This window comes from Zea mays, chromosome 5 (genome assembly GCF_902167145.1).
Source record: "Zea mays cultivar B73 chromosome 5, Zm-B73-REFERENCE-NAM-5.0, whole genome shotgun sequence".
Taxonomy (NCBI): domain Eukaryota; kingdom Viridiplantae; phylum Streptophyta; class Magnoliopsida; order Poales; family Poaceae; genus Zea; species Zea mays.
This window is the reverse complement of record NC_050100.1, coordinates 138,199,880-138,218,874: the sequence shown is the minus strand read 5'-3', so window position 1 is coordinate 138,218,874 and position 18,995 is coordinate 138,199,880. Positions and strand designations below refer to the sequence as shown.

General features: G+C 53.5%; 1 pseudogene; it reads left to right on the top strand.

The window, feature by feature from the left end:
- Positions 1 to 18,995, top strand: part of LOC103628481 (elongation of fatty acids protein 3-like) — a 72,537-nt pseudogene that overhangs the window by 35,446 nt on the left and 18,096 nt on the right.

Sequence of the window (18,995 nt, the reverse complement as noted above, 5' to 3'; positions counted from 1 at the left end):
CGGAGGAGGGGGGCGTGGAGACGCGACCCGTCCCGCCGGGCGGCAGCCTTGTCGCTGTGCGGCGGAGCTCCGAGGGTCGGCGCCAGTTGCTCCGGTTCCGGACCCGTGAGGCCTCGGATCCCGTCTTCGTTCTCGACGATGAACGGGAGGACCAGTCCTGGGACGAGCTCCGCGAGTGTGCCGAAGCAACGGTGGGGTCGCTCCGGTCGTCGCTGGAGGTTTTCTGCAGGGACGTCCCAAAAATCCTCCAGGTAACGGTTTCAGGCATACCTTTTCTCTTTTGTGACCAAGGCGTCTCTCGTGACGCCTCGCTTCCTTCCTTCAGGATCTGACGGATCTGAGCGCCGCCAAGTCGTCGTTCATCCGCCGCGAGGTCGACGTCTGGGGCTCGCTGCGATCCCTGAGGACCTCGCTCGCCGGGGCTACTGCACGCCTCTCTCAGCAGGGTGCCGAGGCGGCGGACCTTCGGTTGCTCTGCACCGATCTGAGAGCCGAGGCGGCAACGGCACGCGCGGAGGCGGCTGCGGCGCGCGCAGAAGTGCAACGACAGCAGTCGGAGTTCGACCGGATCGTCAATGAGCGGGACCAATCTCGGGGCCGGGCTGCCGAGGCTGAAAGCCGGGCTGAAGCCCTTGCAGCCGACCTAGCCGTAGCCCAGGTCGCAGCCTCGGAGCAGCGTGCCCGAGCCGGAGGTACGCCTTGGCCATCTTCGGTTTTTGTTTCTGCTTGTTTCCTTCGCTTGTGTTTGAGATCTTTCTTCTGGCTGTTCGCAGAGCTCGAGTCCGCCCTTGATGAGTCCGCCAAGGCGCTTGCCGAGGCGCTTGCCGGGGCGGCCGAGCAGAGGGAGGCCGACCACGTGGCCATGTCCGAGGCCGTCTCGGACTTTTGTCGGGTCCTTGGCTCCGGCGACGTCCCCTCAGGAAGCTCCCCTCAAAGTCGCCTGCAGGTCTTGGGCGATCATGTGCGCGGCAGACTCCGCGAGGCGCTACACCACGGCGTCAGGCGGGCCTTCGCCGTGCTCGCTTCCCACTACGTTGTGGACCTGGAGCGGGTCAGCGAGGGGTATTGCCTTCCTGACAAAGATGAAGCCGCCCTGGCAGAAGTCCAGAGGCTTGATGCGGCCGCCGCGGGTCCGAGCGCAGTGCTGGCGTCCACCTTTGAGGCAGAGATCCTCCCACCTGCGTCGTCGTCCGAAGCCGGGATGGACTTTGCCGAGGTCGGGGACGAAGCCGAAGGCGCGGCTCCTTCCCGGGGCGACGCCTAACTCTGTCGGAGCAGTTTCTGTTGGATGCGCGTGTGTCTTTCTGCGGCCGCTGGGGCCTGAACACTTTGTTACCGTTGCACGAAGTCGTACTCCTTTCCCTTTCATTTTGCGTGTCCGGCCCCGCCTGTCAGTAGCAGGGTGGATTCCCCAAGTAGGGGTCACTTTTCGTGGCGGGTGACGAGTGAGGTGTCCGTAACACGGAGGCGTAGGAGTCCCTCGGCTCAGTCGGCCTTGCCACTTACATGCACCCGCGTTCGCTCCTTGGGGTCCTGCTTCTGACATAGCCGGGGGAACGCAAAGGTCTTTTCGATTGAAAATTTTGACGCAGAGGGGTTCCCCCCTTTTTAGCCCCCGAGGGAGGGTCGGGTTCTGCAGAGGCAGGGCTGACCCTTCCTTGACGACTAAAACTTGCACGGGGGCAAGGTAAGGGGACAACTCGAAAGCATCTTAAGGGTAGAAGCAACGTAGCTGTTAGACGTTCGAAGTGTTGGTGTAGACTTCGCCTTGACCGTCGGCCAGTTCGTTTGTCCCGGGCTTCAGAGCTCTGGCGATGACAAGCGGCCCTTCCCAGAGGTGCGTGTAGCCCCCGGGTGTCTTCAATCAAGGGCTCGGGGCGCTGCATGATGGCTGCGATCTTCTCCGGGTTGGCTTCGATGCCCCGCTTGGAGACAATGAGCCCCAAGAGCATGCCTCGGGGCATCCCGAAGACACACTTTTCGGGATTGAGCTTGACGCCTTTCGCCTTGAGACATCGGGATGTCACTTTAAGGTCGGAAAGGAGGTCGGAGGCTTTCCTCATCTTAACTGCGATGTCATCGACGTAGGCCTCGACCGTGCGGCCAATGTGTTCGCCGAACACATGGTTCATGCACCGCTGGTACGTCGCGCCCGCATTCCTCAAGCCGAACGGCATGGTGACATAGCAGCACATGCCAAAGGGTGTGATGAAAGGAGTCACGAGTTGGTCGGACTCTTTCATCCTGATTTGGTGATACCCTGAGTAGGCATCGAGGAAAGACAGGGTTTCGCACCCAGCAGTGGAATCCACGATTTGATCGATGCGAGGCAGAGGGTAGGGAACCTTCGGACATGCCCTGTTTAGACCACTGTAGTCTACACACATCCGTCATTTCCCCCCTTTCTTTCTCACAAGCACAGGGTTGGCAAGCCATTCGAGATGGAATACCTCTTTGATGAACCCTGCCGCCATTAGCTTGTGGATCTCCTCGCCTATGGCTCTGCGCTTCTCCTCGTCGAATCGGCGCAGAGGCTGCTTGACGGGTCAGGCTCCGGCTCGGATGTCCAGCGAGTGCTCGGCGACATCCCTCGGTATGCCGGGCATGTCCGAGGGACTCCACGCGAAGACGTCGGCGTTCGCGCGGAGAAAGTCGACGAGCACTGCTTCCTATTTGGGATCGAGCCCGGAGCCGATCCGGATCTGCTTGGAGGTGTCGCCGCTGAGGTCGAGGGGGACGGGCTTAACCGTCTCCGCTGGCTCAAAGTTGCCGGCATGACGCTTTACGTCTGGCACCTCCTTAGAGAGGCTCTCCAGGTCGGCGATGAGGGCCTCGGACTCGGCGAGGGCCTCGGCGTACTCCATGCACTCCACGTCGCATTCGAATGCGTGTTTGTACGTGGGGCCGACGGTGATGACCCCGTTGGGGCCCGGCATCTTGAGCTTCAGGTAGGTGTAGTTGGGGACGACCATGAACTTCGCGTAGCATGGTCTTCCCAGTACCGCGTGGTAGGTTCCTCGGAACCCGACCACCTCGAACGTCAGGGTCTCCCTTCGGAAGTTGGAGGGTGTTCCGAAGCAGACGGGAAGGTCGAGTTGTCTGAGGAGCTGGACGCGCTTCCCGGGAATGATCCCATGGAAGGGCGCAGCGCCTGCCCGGACGGAGGACAGATCGGCACCCAGGAGCCCGAGGGTCTCGGCGTAGATGATGTTGAGACTGCTGTCTCCGTCCATGAGGACCTTGGTGAGCCTGACGTCGCCGATGATGGGGTCGACGACGAGCGGGTATTTCCCCGGGCTCGGCACATGGTCGGGGTGGTCGGCTTGGTCGAAGGTGATGGGCCTGTCGGACCAGTCTAGGTAGACTGGCGCCGCCACCTTTACCGAACAGACCTCCCGGCGCTCTTGCTTGCGGTGCCGAGCCGAGGCATTCGCCGCTTGCCCACCGTAGATCATGAAGCAGTCGCGGACCTCGGGGAACTCTCCTGCTTGGTGATCTTCCTTCTTATCATCATCGTGGGCCCTCCCACCCTCCGCGGGTGGCCCGGCCCTGTGGAAGTGGCGCCGAAGCACGACGCACTCCTCAAGGGTGTGCTTGACGGGCCCCTGGTGATAGGGGCACGACTCCTTGAGCATCTTGTCGAAGAGGTTGGCACCTCCGGGGGGTTTCCGAGGGTTATTGTACTCGACGACAGCGACAAGGTCCGCGTCGGCGGCGTCGCGTTTCGCTTGCGACTTCTTCTTGCCCTTCTTCTTGGCGCCGCGCTGAGTTGACGCCTCGGGGGCATCTTCCGATGGGCGGCCCTGGGGCTGCTTGTCCTTCCGGAAGATAGCCTCGACCGCCTCCTGGCCGGAGGCGAACTTGGTGGCGATGTCCATCAGCTCGCTCGCCCTGGTGGGGGTCTTGCGACCCAACTTGCTCACCAGGTCGCGGCAGGTGGTGCCAGCGAGGAACGCGCCGATGACATCCGAGTCGGTGATGTTGGGCAGCTCGGTGCGCTGCTTCGAGAATCGCCGGATGTAGTCCCGGAGAGACTCTCCCAGCTGCTGTCGGCAGCTTCGGAGGTCCCAGGAATTCCCGGGGCGCACGTACGTGCCCTGGAAATTGCCGGCGAAAGCTTGGACTAGGTCGTCCCAGTTGGAGATCTGCCCCAGAGGCAGGTGCTCCAACCAGGCGTGGGCGGTGTCGGAGAGAAACAGGGGGAAGTTACGGATGATGAGGTTGTCATCGTCCGTTCCACCCAGTTGGCAGGCCAGACGGTAGTCCGCGAGCCACAGTTCCGGTCTCGTCTCCCCCGAGTACTTTGTGATAGTAGTCGGGGGTCGGAACCGGGTCGGGAATGGCGCCCGTCGTATGGCCCGGCTGAAGGCCTGCGGACCGGGTGGTTCGGGCGAGGGGCTCTGATCCTCTCCGCTGTCGTAGCGTCCCCCACGCCTGGGGTGGTAGCCTCGGCGCACCCTCTCGTCGAGGTGGGCCCAACGGTCGTGGTGATGGTGCTCGTTGCCGAGGCGACCCGGGGCCGCAGGCGCTGTGTTGCGCGTGCGCTCGGTGTAGACCGAGGCTTCCCGCACGAATCGGGAAGTTGCGGCATGAGGTTCCGAGGGGTATCCCTGCCTTCGGGAGGCGGAGCTCTCGGCCCGTCGGACCGCGGCGCCTTCCAGGAGATTCTTGAGCTCTCCCTCGATTCGCCGCCCCTCGGTGGTTGATGGCTCCGGCATCGCGCGGAGGAGCATTGCTGCTGCAGCCAGGTTCTGGCCGACCCCACTAGATGCGGGTGGCGGCCAGACCCTGACGTCGTCGGCGACGCGGTGCTGAAAGCCCTGGGGTAGATGACGTATTTCTCCGGCTGGAGGTTGGGCCACCCATGCCTGCCCGACGTCCCGGCGGATCGGCTCAAGCGTTCCTGCTTCCTCGTCGAGCCTGGCCTGCACCCCGCGGATTTGCTCGAGCTGTGGGTCATGGCCCCCCGCCTGAACGGGGACCACAGCTAGCTCCCGTGGGATGTCAACGCGAGGCACCGGCCTAGGGAGATCACCATCCTCCGACATGCCGAGATGGTTGCCTTCGGAGGGACCCCCTAGATCGACGTGGAAACATTCGCGGCTTGGGCCGCAGCCCTCGTCGCCGAGGCTACGGCCACCGTCGGAACAATCGGAAAGGCAGTAGTCGCATGCGGTCAGGAAGTCCCGCATGGTACTGGGGTTGCCAAGTCCGGAGAAGTCCCAACAGAAGTTGGGCTCGTCGTCTTCCTCGGACCCAGAGGGCCCGTAGGTCGAGACGTCTGTCAGCCGGTCCCAAGGTGACCGCATACGAAACCCCAGAGGGTTTGGACTCGCCTCAACGAGAGCGCCCGCCAAAGCGAAGCCGCTAGGCGGGTCGAGGCTAAATCTGAAAGACGTGGGATGGGAATCCGTCGGTACCTCTTGGTCGACGGACGGTGATGAAGTCACGTCGGGGACTGACTGCATCGTCGTCTCAGGTCCGAGGGTGACGTCCAGTAAGCCTTTCGCGAGCGTGCTGGCGTCGTCCGCTTGCTCGGGATTGGTGTGTCGCGGGGAGATAGTGCTCGTCTTCGTCTCAAGCACGAGGTCGATGCCCGATGCGCCCCGCGTTGAGGTGTCGGCGCTATCGACTCGCTCGACAATCGACGAGGCGTCGCCCCCTACTCGGCCTTGGTTGCCCCGCCTTCCCATTCGTCGGCGGGGAAGAGGGCGGGGCGAGCTCGATGGTTGTTCTTCCACCACGCGGGGAAGACGTCGTCGATTCCGCCGCCGGCGGGCGGGCTGTCGGCCGCCATTGTCGCTGTCGTCCGGCAGTGGAAGGAGTATCATGTCGTAGCCGCCGTCGAGGGACATGAACTCAAGGCTCCCGAAACGGAGCACCGCCCCGGGTCGGAGAGGTTGCTGGAGACTGCCCATCTGGAGCTTTGACGGGAAGCTGTTCGTCAACACGCAGCAGGCCCCTACCTGGCGTGCCAACTGTCGGCGTTTCGAGACCGGGGGGTCCCTAAGCCGACGAGTGAATGTCGTCGCGTGCCCCAGCCCAGATGGGTCGACGCGAGGCCGAGCGCGAAGGGGGGAAGTGAGGTGGTCGGAGACAGGCGTGAGAGAGGTGGAAATCCCGCGGCCTTTGTGTTCGTCCCGCGCCCAGGTCGGGTGCGCTTGCAGTAGGGGGTTACAAGCGTCCACGCGGGAGAGGGAGCGAGCGGCTCCAAGCGAGCGCCTGTTCTCGTCCTCGTCCCCGCGCGGCCAACCCTCTCTAAGAGGGCCCTGGTCCTTCCTTTTATAGGCGTAAGGAGAGGATCCAGGTGTACAATGGGGGGTATAGCAGAGTGCTACGTGTCTAGCGGAGGAGAGCTAGCGCCCTAAGTACATGCCGTCGTGGCAGCCGGAGAGATTTTGGCACCCAGCTGGTGTGATGTCGTGGTCGTCGGAGGAGTGCTGGAGCCTGGTGGAGGGACAGCTGTTGGAGCTGTTGAGTCCTTGCTGACGTCCTATTGCTTCCGTAAGGGGGCTGAGAGCCGCCGTCGTCACAGAGTACGCGGGGCGCCATCATTGCCTATCTAGCGGAGCGAGCCAAATGGGACGCCGGTCTTGTTCCCCGTGGCCCGAGTCAGCTCGGGGTAGGGTGATGATGGCGCCTCCTGTTGACGTGGCTGGTCTGCGCCCTAGGTTGGGCGATGTGGAAGCTCCTCCGAAGCTGAGGTCGAGTCTGTCTTCCGTGGTCGAGGTCGAGTCCGAGCCCCTGGTTCGGGCGAGGCGGAGACCGTCGGCTGAGGCCAGGGCGGAGTCCGAGCCCTGGGTCGGGCGGAGCGGAGTTCGTCGTCTTCCGGGGCTGAGCTTGAGTCCGAGCCCTAGATCGGGTGGAGCGGAGTTCGCCGTCTTCCGGGGCTTAGCCCGAGTCCGAGCCCTGGGTCGGGCGGAGCGGAGTTCGCCGTCTTCCGGGGCTTAGCCCGAGTCCGAGCCCTGGGTCGGGCGGAGCGGAGTTCGCCGTCTTCCGGGGCTTAGCCCGAGTCCGAGCCCTGGGTCGGGCGGAGCGGAGTTCGCCGTCTTCCGGGGCTTAGCCCGAGTCCGAGCCCTGGGTCGGGCGAAGCGGAGCTTCCTATGGTGCCTGCGGTCGGGCCTGACTGCCTGTCAGCCTCACTGTGTCAAGTGGCACCGCAGTCGGAGCGGCGCAGGCGGCGCTGTCTTTCTGTCAGACCGGCCAGTGGAGCGGCAAAGTGACGGCGGTCACTTCGGCTCTGTCGGCTGGGGGGCGCGCGTCAGGATAAAGGTGTCAGGCCACCTTTGCATTAAATGCTCCTGCGATTCGGTCGGTCGGTGCGGCGATTTGGTCAGGGTTGCTTCTTGGCGAAGACAGGGCCTCGGGCGAGCCGGAAATATGTTCGCCGCTGGAGGGGGGGCCTCGGGCGAGACGGAGATCCTCCGGGGTCGGCTGCCCTTGTCCGAGGCTAGGCACGGGCGAGGCGTGATCGAGTCCCTCGAATGGACTGAACCCTGACTTAATCGTACCCATCAGGCCTTTGCAGCTATATGCTGATGGGGGTTACCAGCTGAGAATTAGGAGCCTTCAGGGTACCCCTAATTATGGTCCCCGACAATTATTTTTTTTATACTTCACTAGAAGTATCTATAAAAGGGATGGATATCAAGGTAGCCAATGCATCAAAGGGTTTTCAAGCAACTCCTATAAACTTAATGCACATTCACTAGACTTAAAGTGTGTAAAAATAATTTAAAAATACAAGGAAGGGATTGTATGCACCGGGGATTGCCTGGAATAAACACTACGTTAGTGTTTGTTAGACGACGTCCACTTGACGATCATCCTTGTCCTAACACTTGATTAGGTGGGTTCGTCCATCAACACCACCATGCGGAGTAGTCCGCGCTTGGGGTCGACTTGGCTTGTCTTCCGCATCGCTCGATTAATTAACGTACCTCATGAGATGCACGATGCACATGTATGAGCACGAGTATACGAGTATAATTTAGATAATCTACACTAAAAAGGATGAAACACTTAAAATCAAGCATTAAGCACCATGGATATCACAGCAGGGCATCGACTATATTCATTAACCAAATTACATGTTACACTAGAAAATCTATTTTTTCCTAGTTTTTTATTAACTCTTTAAACTATGTATCTTAATTACTTGATTTACCTATTTATCTAAATCGAACATCACAATATATATATGCTAAATTAATAAAAATTGTCGCGACCTACATATCTATCAATCCATTTATTAAAACAAAATAAAAGGAGTAGCGAATCAACTTACCTAAAACCACCTTGGAATTCGCTGAAACGATGACGAGACAAAGACCTCCAGGATCGAGCGTGACAGGTAGCTTCCGAGTTCAACGCAACTAGCGCGCAATTGGAAGATAAATCGTCGGGGTCGACGAGAAGGTCGCGAACGCGACGTGAATTGACGACGAAGAATAAGGAGGTTGCTGGCTTCGACTTCAGCACCAAATCTCCTTCCAAAATTATAATCGGCTCGAACTTCACAAGGAAAATGATGAGACCCTGGTTGAGACTGTACGACGATCAACTGGCAGGCGGTGTACTAGAGCTTTCGTTCCTTAATCCTTTATCAGCTGTGACTCTTTTTCCAATCATCACATACACAGGAGAGCAGCGCAAGTACCATGGCAAAGTGACGGATCGACGAAGTCGCTGCTCACGGCGCGGCGTCGAAGCACGGCAACGTTGCATCAACTAGCAACAACAAACGATGTTATGCCAACGGCAGAGCAGAAAACGACACTGGCAGGGAGCGCGTTCCACGCGCGGCTGGAGAAGCCAAGCGGCAAGCGCCATGACCAGGGCGAGTTCGGACTTCGGACACCAGCGCACGTAGCGTCTTCATTGCGGCCATCGCGCGCACGCAGGAGCTGTCACCGGCGAGGGAGGATGCAGGGGCGCTACCGAGAAGCAGAGGCCGAGGAGGAGCGCGGTCAGGCGACCACACGACGCTCGATTAGAGAAGCTTGGGGCGCGACGGTTGGAGCAGGAAATGGCCGGCGTTGAGGGCAGAGCCGAGCAGGGAGGGAGCTCAAAGCCGAGCTCGACGTTGGGGGCGAGCTCACGACGGCCATGGCAACGGGCAGAGGGAGGAGCGCCGGCGAGGTCGGGGAAAGCAGCGACCGGCGCGGTTGGGAAAAGGCAGGGCGCCGGCGAGGAGAACCAAGGAGGCGGGGGCGAGCAGGGAAGGAGAGGAGGGAGCGGCTGAGCTGGGCGGGAAGAACCTCAGGGCGCGACTGAGGAAGCACCGAGCAGAGGATGGCTGCGCGCGTGGGGAAGAAGATCTAGGTGCGCGCCAACAGAGAAACAAGAGGGAGATCGAGCAGATGATTTGCTGCGCAAAGAAGAAGAACACACGGCTGGAGATAAGGATTGCTTAGCGCTGAAAATATCCAGAGAGCAGATGACTTGCTGCGCAAAGAAGAAGAACGCACGGCTGAAGATAAGGATTGCTGAGCGCTGCCGACGCGTTTTCCACGGGCTGCGCGACGATTGGAGAAGGCGAGCAGAGAGAGATGAGCGCCGGACTGGAGCTTGGTCGCTGGAGAAAAAGATCAGCCGGCGACTGAAAAAAAAAATCTTAGGAGGATGAGGATGAGGATGAACGAGAGCTGGTGACGGACGGTAAAAATCAGAGGAAGAATGGCTGCAGAAAAATCAACGGACAAGGCAGGTGAGCGGCGTAGGAGAAGATTTTTCTCAGTTTTTTTCTCAATTTCTATTCTTTCTTTATAACAGAAATCGCAGATATTTCGAAAATTAAGATTTTTAGATCGGGACGAGACATAATCAGAACAAATCAGAATGATGTTAACAACAGTATTTCAAACTGTGTTTCCTTCTATTCGAAATCAAGTAATTTTATCCGCGTCAGAGTACCTGGTTCCACAGTCAGGATAATTTACCAGTGAATCGAAGCTCAATTATGGATTCCCGTACACGATTTCACGGTGGATAGTAGGAACCGAATTATTTAATACTTGTTTATATCCGAAGATTCGGATCCAGGCGAGAACAACAGACCGAAATAAACTGATTTCGGACTGATAATTTGTTCTACGTGATTCGACCAAAATTAGCCAAAATCAGATCCGCAAATGCATACGCGATTTCGTCGCCAAACAGCGTGCCGAAGAATAAATTGAATTATATCCTCGCACACGATTTCACTCGGACGACGTACGATTCGGATTATTTTGCACCGGGTATTTTAGTCGTCGAGTTCAAATTAATCTGTCTGGGATAAAAAGGCGTAAAAGGAGGTCGAGCTTCTGAATTCGGATTCGCGTGACGATGAATTTTAATTAATCATCGGACGCGCCGATTTTCGGAACGACTATGTTCCGAACAACACGAAAATTTAGGAGGAGACCAAATAGATAAAAACGATGTCGAACTCGCGACAAACGAAACAGATGCGATATTAAAATCGCGATAGAGGAAAATGGTTAAAATTTAGCATCCGCTTTATCCACTGATATTGCGTGCTTAAGTCCATACTCGTTGTCGAGCGGAATATAAACACCAGGTGTGTTATATCCCTCCCCCCTTAAAAGAATCTCATCTCGAGATTCGGAACGAAAGACTTCTAAGAATAGAGAATATTGTAACCCACGTCCATATCAGCGGTAATCATAAGACAGTTTCAAGCACAGGCGAGTGTCTCAGGATAGGGTTTCTCTAGTGGACATATCATGTATCGGCGTAAGCCAATTTAGCAATGTCCATTAGTAGAGACAATATCTCCATGTGTGCAGTTTGCTTTTTCTGATGACACTGTACTATCTGAGTCTGTTGAGCGAGCGGTAAATACTCGATTTTATCCAAACAGAATCAGATGCAACCTCTTAGGTAAAACACACAGAAAGAGGTTTACCAACAAGTGGTCACAATAAATTCATATCACACGAGATGGGTGTGAATGTCGAATAACATCACAGTTGACCCGTGGCTAGCCAGAGAATCCAATCTCAAGGAAATGATAGAGACTCAAAAAATTACCAGCGAAGGGATCTATAGATGCGGACTTTGCAACCAGTCCATTCTATCGAGCACTAGGCATGGCTTGACTTGATCACATATGCTGGGAAAAACACACGTGAGGCGATCGAGGCATGACTAGAGCGATAATTAGGTGACTATCAGTCGACTTTAACTTGATCTTTGTAAGAACTTTCTTAGGATGGGTTGAACCAAAGTGAGTTTAGGCAACTCGACAAAACGATCTTTAAACTCAACCTTTGTTCATTGGGCAGTTACAAGTTAGTAAAACCAACTTGTTGAACTACTTTTGACATTGAGTAGGTCCTCTCAGTACCATTGGTAAGCCAAGGGTTGAGAGTCCACATTTGCTACCAAAAGGTCATGCATTTGGGTAAAAATCCATTTGGTCATGTTGTTCATCCGTTTTTTTCATGCGAGATGAATTGACTTGGTCCAGGAATACATGGATTAAATAAGAGAGCGAATGAACAAACTTCTGCATCTCAGCAGCAAGGGGAAACAGATCTCCATTTTGAGAGCTAATCAGTTGTTTCTCAACACTAAAAAGCTCCAAGGCTTCACCTTTACACAAAGGATGTAAAGGGAACTTGTATAAGTAAGATCAAAAGAAAAGAGACCATACATGAAAGTGGTATGCCCTTTTGGTCCAACAGAGATGATAGATGTTGCTTGGTCACTTCGGCAAACAACACTGAACTCGTTTCGATGAGTAGATCTACGGAAGGTAACATATTAGTGTAATTCCACAATGGACCATGACCAGAGACCTTGATACCAGCATCCGACGAGTAGCACAATCTTGTGTGCGCATTCACAGGAGGCTCTCAGTTTCGCAGCGGCACCATAAGTCATTAATCATAACACCATTACTGAACAGCACCAATAATGAATCTCACGTAGCAAAAACAGATTGTGCCAAGATAACACATTGATATAGTCTCATAATGGATTACAACTACTAACAGTGATACTCGCGCGTGCCGAGCAGCACGACCATGTGTGCGCACACACAGAAGGCCCTCGGTTTCGTCACGGCACCACCAGTTTTAGTCATAACACCATTACCAGACATAACTAATAAGAAATCTCGCACAACACAAATAGACTGGGCAAGGGTGATAATATACAAAGAGATACTCCACCTGTATGAATGGTTACAAGTAGAGAGCCAAATAGATCATGGCCCGATGAAATGAACAAGGCATGGCCATAACCTAAACTGGGTGGTGAGGGAGTACGATGGGAGACTGTAACTTCAGCCCCAAGCATATTTCTATGCCCATCGCAGAGATCACAAGGTCAAGGATTAAGTTGATATGCCTTCGATAAACATGAGGAAACCAAAGGCATCAAATCAAGAAAATGGTTGGACTTGCTTTTCCTAGGTTAGGTTGATAAAACAACATTGCAATCTTCAAGAACAGGCAAACTAGAATAGAGACATCAGCTTGCACCAACTGAATAAGGATATGGTTTAGGATGGAGACATGACTCGAGATTCTTGTTTCAAGTTCGGGTACACTTTAGGTCGAACAAAGAAATTATCTAGGCATTTATTTTTATGTGTTTGGTCATGGAGTGATAATGGAAAAATCAACTTTGGGTCATGGTTCCCTAAATAGGAACATGGCCTAATTTTGGGTTTAAGCAAACAAACTACACAAAACCTAGGACTTACAAGAACCTAGGAACTCAAGCACTGGTTACTGGAATAAAGATGAGGGAAGCATTTTGGGTGTATAGGTGACAAACATAATGCAACAATCAGGATGCATGCTCGTCTTATTCGTCCTCACTGAGTTTTTGCCAACATAATGTGGCAATAACGTTCTATATCGGTGGCATACTTACGACTCTCACGGTATTTTGCTAGTCGTCAGCTACACATACGTTTTCGAGGTTAATGTACCTCCAGAAAAAGCCATCACAGCCCAATTTCCAATGATGCAGTTCACACATGACAGTTTATCACAGTTTATACTCCATATATTGCTATATGGAGGCCAGCTCATCATTAAGCGTCGAGCCACGCATAGGGCGTTGTTGCCACACTTTAACCATAGGGCAACTCATTATGGTAACTCAACTCCTTACCTGAGCGTAGGTGCGTCGTTACAAGTACATTACACTTCTCAGTATTCCCATGTCTGTATACCCATACACATCCATGGGGTACCAAATTCCCAGAAAAGTAAATACTCCACATCGCAGCCTTCATATATACATATGTGAAACATGTATATAATCAAGCGCTTTTTACACTCTTCCCTAGACCGACGTTTGTTCAGTCATGCTCTCACATCTCACCTTACCTTGAGCGTCGATCCATTCAGAACTGAATGGCCTCAAAAATAACAATACACATGTATGCAATACCCACCCGGTTATGGGTTATGGTTTTTAACTAAGCCACCTGATAATCCTTAGTTTAGGGCTTAACAGAGGATGTCGCTAGCATTATAGTTTTTCAAAATTGTTTTTCAAAGCCAAACAATGTGTTTAGTTGAAAATAGGTTTTTCGAAACCAAAACTTTTGTTTTAAAAATACGTATGTGACCGTATATACTTAATCCTGCTCCGGTACCAGCTGTGGCAGAACCTCCCAAGTTATTGGGCCCACATGCACCTGTCCTTGTCTCAAAGACCTCAGACGGCTATGCATGTGCACCAAATAACTTAACAGGATCTGTCCGAGTGCCCCAAGGACCTCGGATGAACCACTAACAACCAAGATCGCAAGATTAAGTAAACACAAATCACACACCAACATTTTTGCAGCGGAAATCTTATTACCAAATTTTACAAGTTACATCAAGTTTACATTGTACAAGATTGGAGTGATTACAAAGGTGATTCAAAGAAATATACTTTGAAATATTATAAATTATTTATAAGTTTGAAATATATGCTAGCTTAAGTGACCATCCTCAATAAGAAGTATAGAAGAGTTACTAAGACTTATAAGAAGGCCGAGCCCACCGGCACTTACCACCATCCACAGCAACACACTTCTATTTTCGGTTCTTCCTCCTGCTTGGGAACCACCTTTGCACAAAAGTGGCAAAGCTCCGTAGGCTCTTCACCTAAAACAACATGGGACAAAGCCCTGAGTACGAAGTGTACTTTCGCAAGTCTTACCCGACTAAGGAAAAAGACTCTCAAGGATATGCTGGATTTAGGAATCTAGCAAGAATCAACTTAGATACTTTTGCAGAAAAAGCTTACTAAAGTAAGTCCTTACTTTCAATATTTTAATGCCAGATTAAATATTAATAGACTCTGTTTGCACCTAGTCTAATTTCACCATCTCATCAATACAACATCATTTTTACTCGTAATGTTTACATCCTGACTTAGGTTGCAGGTCGGAGATCAAGTCTCCACTCTCCGGGGATATAACGGCGATCCGAATCGATTTACTCAGCTGAGGATTTCTAACCACACGACATATGTAGCACTTAACCCTTGCATATGTCAACCGTTCCCACAGATCCTCCACAACGTGAACCGGTCCGTGCTACCCGGGAGCACAGTACTCCTCCATCCAGCCTCTAGCCAGGAGGGTACACGCTACTCCCACCATCTCCCACGCCCAGTGCGCGATTGTCTTTTCACGTATGGAATAGCCGGGTTCAAGCTTACCCTGTCCCATTTCCAGGGCATGTGGCTAGTTAAGATAGTCCTTGATCAACAGGCCTACATACGCATCCAATCCTTAATTAACCTGGGCGGAGCATCACCTGTTCCTAGCCCAAGTCCCGATTTAAGTACTTCCATCCTTAGGAGTGTTTGTGCTCCCCAGGATGAAAAGAGCATTATAGGGAACTTTGCAGTAAGATCCCACCATGCTCCCAATGAAAATATTCTTGCAGGTAGAAATCATCCTTCCTCACGATAAACCTGAGCTAGGCATAAGTGCAAAGGACAAACTCTATCTGCTTATAAGCAGGGCTAAGCATTTTTTGTAATTTTTTTTGATACTTCACCAGAAGTATCTATAAAAGGGATGGATATCAAGGTAGCCAATGCATCAAAGGGTTTTCAAGCAACTCCTATAAACTTAATGCACATTCACTAGACTTAAAGTGTGTAAAAATAATTTAAAAATACAAAGAAGGGGTTGCATGCACCGGGGCTTGCCTGGAATAAACACTATGTTAGTGTTTGTTAGACGACGTCCACTTGACGATCATCCTTGTCCTAACACTTGATTAGGTGGGTTCGTCCATCAGCACCACCATGCGGAGTAGTCCGCACTTGGGGTCGACTTGGCTTGTCTTCCGCATCGCTCGATTAATTAACGTACCTCATGAGATGCACGATGCACATGTATGAGCACGAGTATACGAGTATAACTTAGATAATCTACACTAAAAAGGATGAAACACTTAAAATCAAGCATTAAGCACCATGGATATCACAACAGGGCATCGACTATATTCATTAACCAAATTACATGTTACACTAGAAAATCTATTTTTTATTCCTAGTTTTTTATTAACTCTTTAAACTATGTATCTTAATTACTTGATTTACCTATTTATCTAAATCGAACATCACAATATACATATGCTAAATTAATAAAAATTGTCGCGACCTACATATCTATCAATCCATTTATTAAAATAAAATAAAAGGAGTAGCGAATCAACTTACCTAAAACCAGCTTGGAATTCGCTGAAACGACGACGAGACAAAGACCTCCAGGATCGAGCGTGATAGGTAGCTTCCGAGTTCAACGCAACTAGCGCGCAATTGGAAGATAAATCGTTGGGGTCGACGAGCAGGTCGCGGACGCGACGTGAATTGACGACGAAGAATAAGGAGGTTGCTGGCTTCGACTTCAGCATCAAATCTCCTTCCAAAATTATAATCGGCTCGAACTTTACAAGGAAAATGATGAGACCCTGGTTCAGACTGTACGACGATCAGCTGACAGGCGGTGCACTAGAGCTTTCGTTCCTTAATCCTTTATCAGCTGTGACTCTTTTTCCAATCATCACATACGCCGGAGAGCAGCGCAAGTACCATGGCAAAGTGACGGATCGACGAAGTCGCTGCTCACGGCGCGGCGTCGAAGGACGGCAACGTTGCATCAACTAGCAACAACAAACGATGTTATGCCAACGGCAGAGCAGAAAACGACACTGGCAGGGAGCGCGTTCCACGCGCGGCTGGAGAAGCCAAGCGCCATGACCAGGGCGAGTTCGGACACCAGCGCACGTAGCGTCTTCATTGCGGCCATCGCGCGCACGCAGGAGCTGTCACCGGCGAGGGAGGATGCAGGGGCGCGACCGAGAAGCAGAGGCCGAGGAGGAGCGCGGTCAGGCGACCACACGACGCTCGATTAGAGAAGCTTGGGGCGCGACGGTTGGAGCAGGAAATGGCCGGCGTTGAGGGCAGAGCCGAGCAGGGAGGGAGCTCAAAGCCGAGCTCGACGTTGGGGGCGAGCTCACGACGGCCATGGCAACGGGCAGAGGGAGGAGCGCCGGCGAGGTCGGGGAAAGCAGCGACCGGCGCGGTTGGGAAAAGGCAGGGCGCCGGCGAGGAGAACCAAGGAGCCGGGGGCGAGCAGGGAAGGAGAGGAGGGAGCGGCTGAGCTGGGCGGGAAGAACCTCAGGGCGCGACTGAGGAAGCACCGAGCAGAGGATGGCTGCGCGCGTGGGGAAGAAGATCTAGGCGCGCGCCAACAGAGAAACAAGAGGGAGATCGAGCAGATGATTTGCTGCGCAAAGAAGAAGAACACACGGCTGGAGATAAGGATTGCTTAGCGCTGAAAATATCCAGAGAGCAGATGACTTGCTGCGCAAAGAAGAAGAACGCACGGATGAAGATAATGATTGCTGAGCGCTGCCGACGCGTTTTCCACGGGCTGCGCGACGATTGGAGAAGGCGAGCAGAGAGAGATGAGCGCCGGACTGGAGCTTGGTCGCTGGAGAAAAAGATCAGCCGGCGACTGCAAAAAAAAAAAAAAAATCTTAGGAGGATGAGGATGAACGAGAGTGGCTGCAGAAAAATCAACGGACAAGGCAGGTGAGCAGCGTAGGAGAAGATTTTTCTCAGTTTTTTTCTCAATTTCTATTCTTTCTTTATAACGGAAATCGCAGATATTTCGAAAATTAAGATTTTTAGATCGGGACGAGACATAATCAGAACAAATCAGAATGATGTTAATAACAGTATTTCAGACTGTGTTTCCTTCGATTCGAAATCAAGTAATTTTATCCGCGTCAGAGTACCTGTTTCCACAGTCAGGATAATTTACGAGTGAATCGAAGCTCAATTATGGATTCCCGTACGCGATTTCACGGTGGATAGTAGGAACCGAATTATTTAATACTTGTTTATATCCGAAGATTCGGATCCAGGCGAGAACAACAGACCGAAATAAACTGATTTCGGACTGATAATTTGTTCTACGTGATTCGACCGAAATTAGCCGAAACCAGATCCGCAAATGCATACGCGATTTCGTCGCCAAACAGCGTGCCGAAGAATAAATTGAATTATATCCTCGCACACGATTTCACTCAGACGACGTACGATTCGGATTATTTTGCACCGGGTATTTTAGTGGTCGAGTTCAAATTAATCTGTCTGGGATAAAAAGGCGTAAAAGGAGGTCGAGCTTCTGAATTCGGATTCGCGCGACGATGAATTTTAATTAATCATCGGACGCGCCGATTTTCGGAACGACTATGTTCCGAACAACACGAAAATTTAGGAGGAGCCCGAATAGATAAAAACGATGTCGAACTCGCGACAAACAAAACAGATGCGATATTAAAATCGCGATAGAGGAAAATGGTTAAAATTTAGCATCTGCTTTATCCACTGATATTGCGTGCTTAAGTCCATACTCGTTGTCGAGCGGAATATAAACACCAGGTGTGTTACAGACGCCCGCTCCAGTAGCAGCGACAACGACCTCCGCTCCGAGTGGCCAAACAGCAGCAGCGATGACCTCAGGGTGGACGCTGCTGCGACGAGCTCCTCGCCCACGTCCCCACTCGAGGGGCGAGGACAAGCTATCAAAGCCAAAGAGCCGGAGGCCCGGAGCGCGGATGGTGGCGGCGATCTCGTCGGCAACGAGGACTTCTTCAGCCGCCACCACCTCAACGTCGACGACGGCAGCCATCTGCCCACCGGCAGATCCCCACTCGGATCCTCCCGGACAGGAGAGCACCGACCTCCGCGCAAGGGGCGTCGTACCGGAGCAAAGGCAGGACAGCCCAAGAACACGAACGCCGCCCTAGCAGCGCGCGATGTCTTGGGCGGCCCTCCGGTGCGCGCGGCGCGGCGACCGCTCGTACGGCGGGAGGGGGCACCGGGAGCTGAGCCAGAGCCAGCTGAGCCAGCGAGCCCAACGCGCTGAAGCTGACGACGCTCACGGCCGACCAGCCCCGCATTGTCGGAGTCTGCCCCTTCCGCTAGGCCAGTGAGCACCCTCTCCCCTGAATGCTGAAGGAGAGGGTGACCCACGAACCCGTGCGGGAGGTAGAGCTCCGGCTCAGCCCACCCTCCGCCCCAGCAAGGATGATGAAGATCCTTGAAGCTGAGGGCGGGGCAGAGGCCGCAGCCCGGCTCGCTTCTCCCCACCATCGAACTTGTGGTCACCGTCTTGGGTGACCACCGGCGAGGGGATGCAGCCGGGCTGCCTGATGAAAATCCTTGAAGCCGAGCGACGGCTGAAAGGTACCAACTTCCGCGAAGTTGCGTTCCTCCAACGACAGCAAGACGAAAGCGACGCGAGCGCTCCCCATCCGGGGGCTCGGAAGGTGGAAGGACGCGATACATGGAGTGCGAAGACATGGTTGCCATCCAAGGGGGTCACCCTCCTTTTAAAGGCGACTCTCCCCACTTGCGTCCTCAGCCGGCGCGGACTGAGTCTTCTCCAACACGCTCCAAGGTCCTCCCCCTACGACACGGGGGCTGGGTCCCACGCATCATGCAAG